General features: G+C 48.0%; 1 pseudogene; it reads right to left on the bottom strand.

Annotated features, from left to right (window-relative positions):
• Positions 1-779: 779 nt before the first annotated feature.
• LOC128586408 (recQ-mediated genome instability protein 2-like) lies at positions 780-7,367 on the bottom strand (annotated as a pseudogene).
• Between the last annotated feature and the right edge of the window lie 911 nt (positions 7,368-8,278).

Below are 8,278 nucleotides of genomic sequence, written 5' to 3'. Positions count from 1 at the left end.
AAAAAAAACATATAGCATATGAAACAATTTATTAGAATTGTTAAAATATCATTCATCCAGGCAAAACTGTACAGCAATGTCAGGACATGATCTGACTCCGAGATTTACAATCTAAAGGAAAATCAGGCATAAGGCAGAATGCAGAGACCCAACATTCCATGAAGCATGACAAAAAGTCATTCCACAGAAAAAGATACAAGAGCTCCAAGCAGGAGGCTGTTCCCTTGTGGTATCTTGCCAAAAGTTATGAGGTAGAAGTTTAGCTAAGCCCTAAAAGTTGTTCTCAACCTTGATTTTTTAATTTTAGCAAGAAAATCTGGGCGGCACCTATGGCTCAGTGGGTGGGACGCCAGCCCCATATACCGAGGGTGGCTGGTTCGAACCTGGCCCAGGCCAAACTGCAACAAAAAAATAGCTGGGTGTTGTGGCGGGTGCCTATGTTCCCAGCTACTTGAGGCAAGAGAATCACCTAAGCCCAAGAGGTAGAAGTTGCTGTTAGCTGTGACGCCATGGCACTCTACCAAGGGCAATAATGTGAGACTCTGTCTCTTAAAAAATCTGAAAACGGCTTAACATCTCCGAGAGACTGTCAACTTCCCTACTGAGAGAAATGGACTTTAAGTGTTTGAGCAGCGTCCATACACGAGGAAATGCCATTTGACTTGCAAACTGAATGTGGCAGTTGTTGACAAGGACAACAAGGAGCCATGATGTCATTCCTGCCCATAACCATACTTTAATCACCACAGGCAATGATTGAGATTCAAATTTTGCCTCAGAAAACAGACATGTAGCAGTAATGGAAAAAGTATTATCACTCATAAAATTTGGAAAATGCAACATGAGATTTCTGAGCACTTCAGAGAGAGAGAATTAACACATACAAACCAGGAAAAAAATGAAAACAAACACAGAATCTGCTTCTCATCAGCAAGCACAGTCACAGCAGGCAGCAGAGGCTGTGTGAACTAGAGAACCAAGAATTAAAAATTCCTACATCTAGACTCCTTGGTCACCAAACAAAGGTCTCGGAGAAACTTTTCAGAAACGCATACTGAACAAAGTCCATGAAATCCACGAGGTTGTAAGAAACTAAATCTTGTTCCATGAATTTCAGAAATTTTTAAGGACAGTTCTGACATCATCTACGGAATACTCCTGTGTAAATCTTCCACTTCCAGTGCCCACATTCTTTCATGGATGGGATTATCAGAAAGATCTGTCATCTTCACCGCCAGAAGGCACAGTTCAGGGCTGCAGGCTAGCACCACTCCCATTACCATCACATACTTTGCTGGAAAAAGAAGAAAAGCTGTAGCAATACTGTGTTAACACAGGGGACGGAGATGGGGAGGTGAAGAGCAAATAGATCCAGTCCTTCAGAGGGTTTACCACAATCAGAGAGGGAAGTTAGAGACAGAAAAACATTCAGATAGTTGGTGTCAAAATGCCAGGCAGTCAGAGATCAGGACATATATTAATTACAAGTTTAACATTTAACCTGGAGGATGACATCTGTATCTTCTTTGGTTTCTGGTTTTAATATGTTAACATTAACATATTTAATATGTTAAACGAAATCATCATGGACTTGGGCAGCGCTTGTGGCTCAGTGAGTAGGGTGCTGGCCCATATACTGAAGGTGGTGGGTTCAAGCCTGGACCCCACCAAACTGCAACAAAAAATAGCTGAGTGTTGTGGCAGGCACCTGTAGTCCCAGCTACTCGGGAGGCTGAGGCAAAAGAATCACCTTAGCCCAGGAGTTGGAGGTTGCTGTGAGCTGTGATGCCACAGCACTCTACCAAGGGCGATAAAGTGAGACTCTATCTCTTAAAAGAAATCAGGGCAGCGCCTGTGGCTCAAAAGGAGTAGGGTGCCAGCCCCATATGCTGAAGGTGGTGGGTTCAAACCCAGCCCTGGCCAAAAGCTGCAAAAAGAAAAGAAAAAAGAAATCATCATGGACAAACTCATCCAATGGAAGAGACTCTCACATTGGAGTATGAGTTACAATTAGGTTGCTGTAATGGCCTGGGCAGAAAACCCAGGCTTTTCTCTAATCCTGTTCCTTATTCAATGCTACAGAGTTATGTGACTGTTCTCTGTACCCAGGAAAGGGCCTCTTTCTGCATAGACATATCCAGACTGCCCCAAAGCAAATCCAATTCTCATTATTGCCAAAATAGCTGGCAGGCAACATCCCCAGGTCCCCCACTGTGCCAGCCGCCGAGGACTTACCCCTGCCACCTCCAGCTTTATTTTGACCACTGTCAGGCAGACGCAAGCAAATCCACAGAAGGGCAGGCTGCCACCAGGATGATCTAATGACACATTAGCTGAGATTCTCTTCCCACTCCCTTGGTGAAGTGGTTCTCTCCTTGAAAGCAAAGCTTGGCCAGTTCTAATCACATAAAACTTGATTGTATAAAAGAAAACTCCAAATGCTGCAGGAAGGGCAGGCATGCTGCCAGCCCCTGCTAAGGCCACTTTAATTACACTGCATGTAGGGACAAGGCTTTGGATGAAGGAGGTCAGGCAAGCCTGAACCCTGACCCTTGGGTATTCAGCCCCGGGCAGGGTTTACTCAGCGTCTTTGAACTCATCTCTGGATTCTACTTGAGCCCCTTAGTGACAGAGACTAGGTCTAAAAATGTACTTGCCAGCCCTCTGAACTGCCTTAAAGTGCTGGAGATGGAGCCCTCAGAAACAGAATGACTGGGCTGGGTGCACTGGCTCACATCTGTAATCCCAGCATTCTGGAAGGCTGAGACAGAAGGATGGCCTGAGCTCAGAAGTTGGAGACCAGCTCGATCAAGAGTGAGACCCTGTCTCTATTAAAAATAGAAAAATTGGCAGCGCCTGTAGCTCAGTGGGTAGGGCCTCTGCCATGTACGCCAAGGCTGGCGGGTTCAAACCCAGCCGGGGCCAGCTAAAATCAACAATAACAACTGCAACCAAAGAACAGCTGGGTGTTGTAGCAGGGTGCCTATAGTCCCAGCGCTTGGGAGGCTGAGGCAAGAGAATCACTTAAGCCCAAGAGTTTGAGGTTGCTGTGAGCTGTGATGCCACAGCACTCTACCAAGGGTGACTTAGTGAGACTGTCTCAAAACATAAAAATAAAAATAGCAAAATTAGCCATGCGTTGTGGCTAAGACAGGAGGATCACTTGAGCCCAGGAATATGAGATTGCTGTGAGCTAGCCTAATGCCATATCACTCTAGCCTGGGTCAATTGTGAGACTCTGTCTCAAAAAACAACCAAAAAAACAGAATGACTACGGTGGTGCCTGTAGCTCAGTGGGCAGAGCGCCAGCCACATACACCAAGGGTGGCAGGTTCGAACCTGACCCAGGACAGCTAAAAAAAAAAGACAACAACAACTGCAACAAAAAAATAGCAGGCATTAGGGTGTGTGCCTGTAGTCCCAGCTACTTGGGAGGCTGATGCAAGAGAATCTCTTAAGCCCAAGAGTTTGAGGTTGCTGTGAGCTGTAATGCCATAGCACTCAAAGGTGACAGCTTGAGACTGTCTCAAAAAACAAATAAACAGGGTGGCGCCTGTGGCTCAAGGAGTAGGGTGCCGGCCCCATATACTGGAGGTGGCAGGTTCAAACCTGGCCCCAGCCAAAAACTGCAACAACAACAATCAAAAATTAAAAAAAAATTTTTAAAGAAAAAAACAATGACTAGAGACCCAGGAAAGGAAGAACAAGCCCAAGGGCACCCTAATCAGGAAGGTTAATGGGATCTACTAGGAAAGCATGGGTATAACTACTAGATGGATGAGCTCTGGAGCATAAGATTAGACAAACTGGTAAATCCCATTCCCCCACTGACCCCTCCCTTTGGTGGCCTTAACTACTATAGTGGTTCCAGCCAGTCTCCTGCCAGCGTTGTCCTCAAACCCATCACCAACCCACTGCAGCAGCAATGTTCTCAAATCCAGCTCCAGAACCTGGCTATCACAGAGAGTTTTTCTGCTCCCTCTGCAAACTAGGAGCAACTCCAGGGCAGGAAGAGTTTCTGACTCAACTCTGCACCTGGGGTTTATGGAAACAAACTCTTGGATATTCCAGAGAAGGAAGTAGGGGAGGAACAGCACTGTTGCACAAGCATGGTGAGTAGAGTTCAAGTCCACCTTGAAGCAGGCAGGTCCTTCCACAAACCGCTGCCAAGGCCAGTCAGGATGGGGCCCTCCGACCTTTAACCGCTGTCCTACATGCTGTCCCAGGCTCCCCCAGAGGCACTGGGCTCTTTCACCTCCAAACCTTTGCACACACTGTTCCAGGAAGCTCTGTATTGTCTTCCCACAACATGTGGACCTAATGTGCCAAACTGTCCCAGTTTTTTAACATGGGAAGTCCCACATCCCAGGACCCTGAAGTCCCAGGCAACCCAGAAGCACTGGTCCCCAGGGTAACTCTTACACATCTTTCAGGGCTGCCTCTTCAAGAAAGCCTTTCTCTGACTGCTCAAGCCTGCCATCAGCTGTCCCTCTTTTGGGCTGCCACACCTTCTTCTGTTCATGCCTGCCATATTATTTGAATGTCAGTGGCCTGCTTACTTACCAGGCTTTCCATCTGGAAACAGTGACTCAACTGTGTCAAGCAAGAGTTGGTATTAAATAGCAAGAAAAATGACACGGCCCTTGCTGGGGGCATTCAGGTCAGTGGGTGTGTCAGACAGATTCACTGATGCCCATTTGTTCAAACACTGAAATACCTACTGGATATTAGGCTTATGCTGGGGTTGGGACCTGATGTGAGAGACTGTGCAAGCCTGCCATCAAGGGGCTTTTCCTGGAGACCAAGATACCAAGCAGCATGGGTTATGAGTTAGACCAATGCTAAAGCCAACAGTTAGCAAACTTTTTCTGCAAAGAGCCAGATAGTAAATATTTTAGGATTTTCAGGACATAAGGTCTCTTTGCAACTACTCAACTCTGCAGATGTAGCGAAACAGCAGTCTTGAACATTATGTAAGTTTCCAATGAGTTCCCATAAAACTTTCCTATGAACACTGACATCTGAATGTCAAATGATTTTCACATTATGATTTTTTTCAACCATTAAAAAACATAAAATGGGGGCAGCGCATGTGGCTCAAAGGAGTAGGGCACCGGCCCCATATGCCGGAGGTGGCAGGTTCAAACCTAGCCTTGGCCAAAAAGTGCAAAAAAATAAAATAAAATAAATTAGTTAAAAAAAAAAAAAACGTAGAATGGTTGGGCACAGTACCTCACGCCTGTAATCCTAGAACTCTGGGAGGCTGTGATGAGAATTCAGGAGTTCAAGACCAGCCTCAGCAAGAGCAAGACCCCATCTCTACTAAAAATAGAAAAATTAGCTAGGTGGTGTGTGTGTGTGGGGGAAACCTATGGTTCCAGCTACTTGGAAGGCTGACACAGGGAGATTGCTTAAACCCAGGAGTTTGAGGTTGCTGTGAGCTAGGGAGATGCCATAGCACTCTAGTCTAGGGCAACAGTGAGACTCTGTCTCAAAAAATTAAAATAAAGGCTCAGCGCCTGTGGCTCAAGCTGCTAAGGTGCCAGCCACATATACCTGAGCTGGTGGGTTCGAATCCACCCTGGGCCCGCTCAGGCATTGTGGTGGGCACCTGTAGTCCCAGCTACTTGGGAGGCGGAGGCAGGAGAATCGCTTGAGCTCAGAAGTTGGAGATTGCTGTGAACTATGATGCCATGGCACTCTACCCAGGGTGATAGTTTGAGGCTCTGTCTCAAAAAAAGTAAAAACTGTGTTTAGTTTGCAAAACATGTGAAAAGAGGTGGCAGCCTGCTGTTTGGCAACCCTGGAGCCAAGGGAGGCTGAGGGGGAAGGGAGCAGGAGCAAGTTACAGTAAATAACAAGAGTCACAATTTTTTGAACACCTACAGATTGTTTAGTTATTCAAACTATACAACATGAGGATTTATTAGCCTCTTTTAGAAAGGATTAGAGAGCCAGAAAGGTTAAGAAACATTCCAGGCAGCTCATCTGGGAAGAGATGGAGCCAGGAACTCAACTTAGATCTGAGTCCAGAGCAGTTCAGGAAAGACCAGCCAGTCCAGGACAGGCTGTGGACCCATCTGCCTCTAATTAGAATCCAAGACTCTCTGAGCAAGAAGGGCTCTTAAAAAGAAGTGACTTTGGCCTGATTGCACAGGAGAGGGAGAAGAAGAGGAGAAGCCCACTGATCCTTCGGAAATCCTCAGCCTCCCTGGACCACTCTTAGTAGTTACACAGGGATCAACTAACCTCTGGGAAATCTGTTGCCAGTCTAACCCCTGCCAGGAGCCCAGTGTCACAGATGGGACCTGATGTCTGCCACATGCTTAAATGACATCCAGTGAATGAGGGAGAAGAGATCCTGGGTGCCCAATTCCTGTCACCCAAACAAAAGGCTCTTAGAGCCCTGCGTGCCAGGCACTGGGCCAGAACCGGATGCAGTTGTCAGAACCACACCGTTCCGGCCCTCCAGTGGCTCAGTCTGGTCCAGTGTTTCGAAGTGTGGCCCCCGGACCAGCATCATCAGCATCACCTGACAGCTAGTCAAAAAGCACATTTTCAGGCCCACCATTACCAAGTGACCCAGAAGCTCTGCCTGAAGGTGGAGCCCAGCCATCTGAGCAGCCAGCAGCCCTCCGGGTGAGTCTGATGCACCTCCAGTTTGAGCAGCCTTGGTCAGGAAGAGGCAAACATCAGTGACCAGCAGTTCACTACAGCCGAAGACAGCTCCATGAAGGAGAGGTACAGGAGGGTCCCCCTGTTCCTAGGGATTGGAGTGTTTCCCGCAGAAAGGTACCTTTGAGTAGAGACGGTAAGGACTAGAAGTTTCGTAGTACAGTGTTTCCCAAAACTTGACGGAGAAAGGAATATCACCTGTGGGGAGGGGCCATGTGCCAAAAAGCACGGTATTTTTAAACGAGCTGCAGGTCACGCTTATCGTCAGAAAGCCTGACTGAAAAGTAAGAAGGAAGGGTAGTGTGGCCGGGGCGAGTGCAAAGGCCCGGAGTGGGACAACCCCAGCCCGGCAACTTCGCTGCGCAGAGAGGAAGGAGAGCCTCAACTGAGGCTCTGGTGTTACCTGGGGTGACGCAGGGCCGCCCTCGAGGGACCCGCTCCAGGCCACTCACCGAGAAGGCCCCGCTCAGGTCCCACAGCCTACCCTCTCCGTCGCTCGTTGCCACCACCGTGCCTTGCATCCACACGGCCACCAGCTCCAGCGGCCCGCTGCCGCCCGCGACAGCTGCCTCGCCCGGGCCACCTTCTGTGTCGCGCCTCAGCTGCTCCGTCAGCACCTTCAGCGGCAGCGACCGCGACAACCACACGGCCGCTGAGCCACCACCGGAAAACTAGTCCGTAGCTGCAGCCATTCTGTCCTACAGCCGTTTTCACAATTTGATAGGCAGCGAGGCCCGGCTCAGAGCCACCAATCAGAAGCGCTCTGGCAGAGCCGACTAATCGTCAGCCTCAGGAGGCGGGATCGTCGGGGCGAGCGGCCTCTCTAGCCACTAGGAGTGCGCATGCGTACATCAAAGAAAACGCCGGCAAATTAGAAATGAATGGATGAAATTAATCATTGATAAATGGGAAAAAATAAGTGAAGGCTGGGAGGTAAAGCACTCCTTCCTTCAACGCATCTCAAAATTTGACGTGCATGCAAATTACCTGGAGAAGATGATTATTCATCTTTACCTTCTTGCCTTACAGTACTCCGAGGTTAGTAAATAACTGAATTAGGAGGCTCATTTTTATGGAGAGTGATCAAGAGCGCCGGCCACATACACCGAGGCTGGCGGGTTCCAATCCGGCCCGGGCCAGCTAAACAACAATGACAAATGTAACAACAACAACAAAAATAGCCGGGCGTGGTGCCAAGCGCCTGTAATCCCACCTACTAGGGAGGCTGAGAATCGCCTAAGCCCAGGAGTTGGAGGTTGCTGTGAGCTGTGACGTCACAGCGCTCTACCGAGGGCGACAAAATGAGACTCTGTCTCCCAATAAATAAATAAATAAAAGTTTAATACTTGGTATATACTGATAACATTTGTTATCTTGTATATTATATCTCATATCTCTTGTATTTGCAGTAGTCAAACATGACTTGAGCATTACAATTTTATTTTTTATTTTTTTTGAGACAGAGCCTCAAGCTGTCATCCGGAGTAGAATGCTGTGGCATCACAGCTCACAGCAACCTCCAACTTCTGGGCTCAAGCGATTCTCTTGCCTCTGCCTCCCAAGTAGCTGGGACTACAGGCGCCTGCCACAACGCCCAGCTATT

Source organism: Nycticebus coucang, chromosome 5, assembly GCF_027406575.1.
Source record: "Nycticebus coucang isolate mNycCou1 chromosome 5, mNycCou1.pri, whole genome shotgun sequence".
In the NCBI taxonomy this organism is placed as follows: Eukaryota; Metazoa; Chordata; class Mammalia; order Primates; family Lorisidae; genus Nycticebus; species Nycticebus coucang.
The sequence above is the reverse complement of the archived record's forward strand: the minus strand, read 5'-3'. Positions and strand labels throughout refer to the sequence as shown.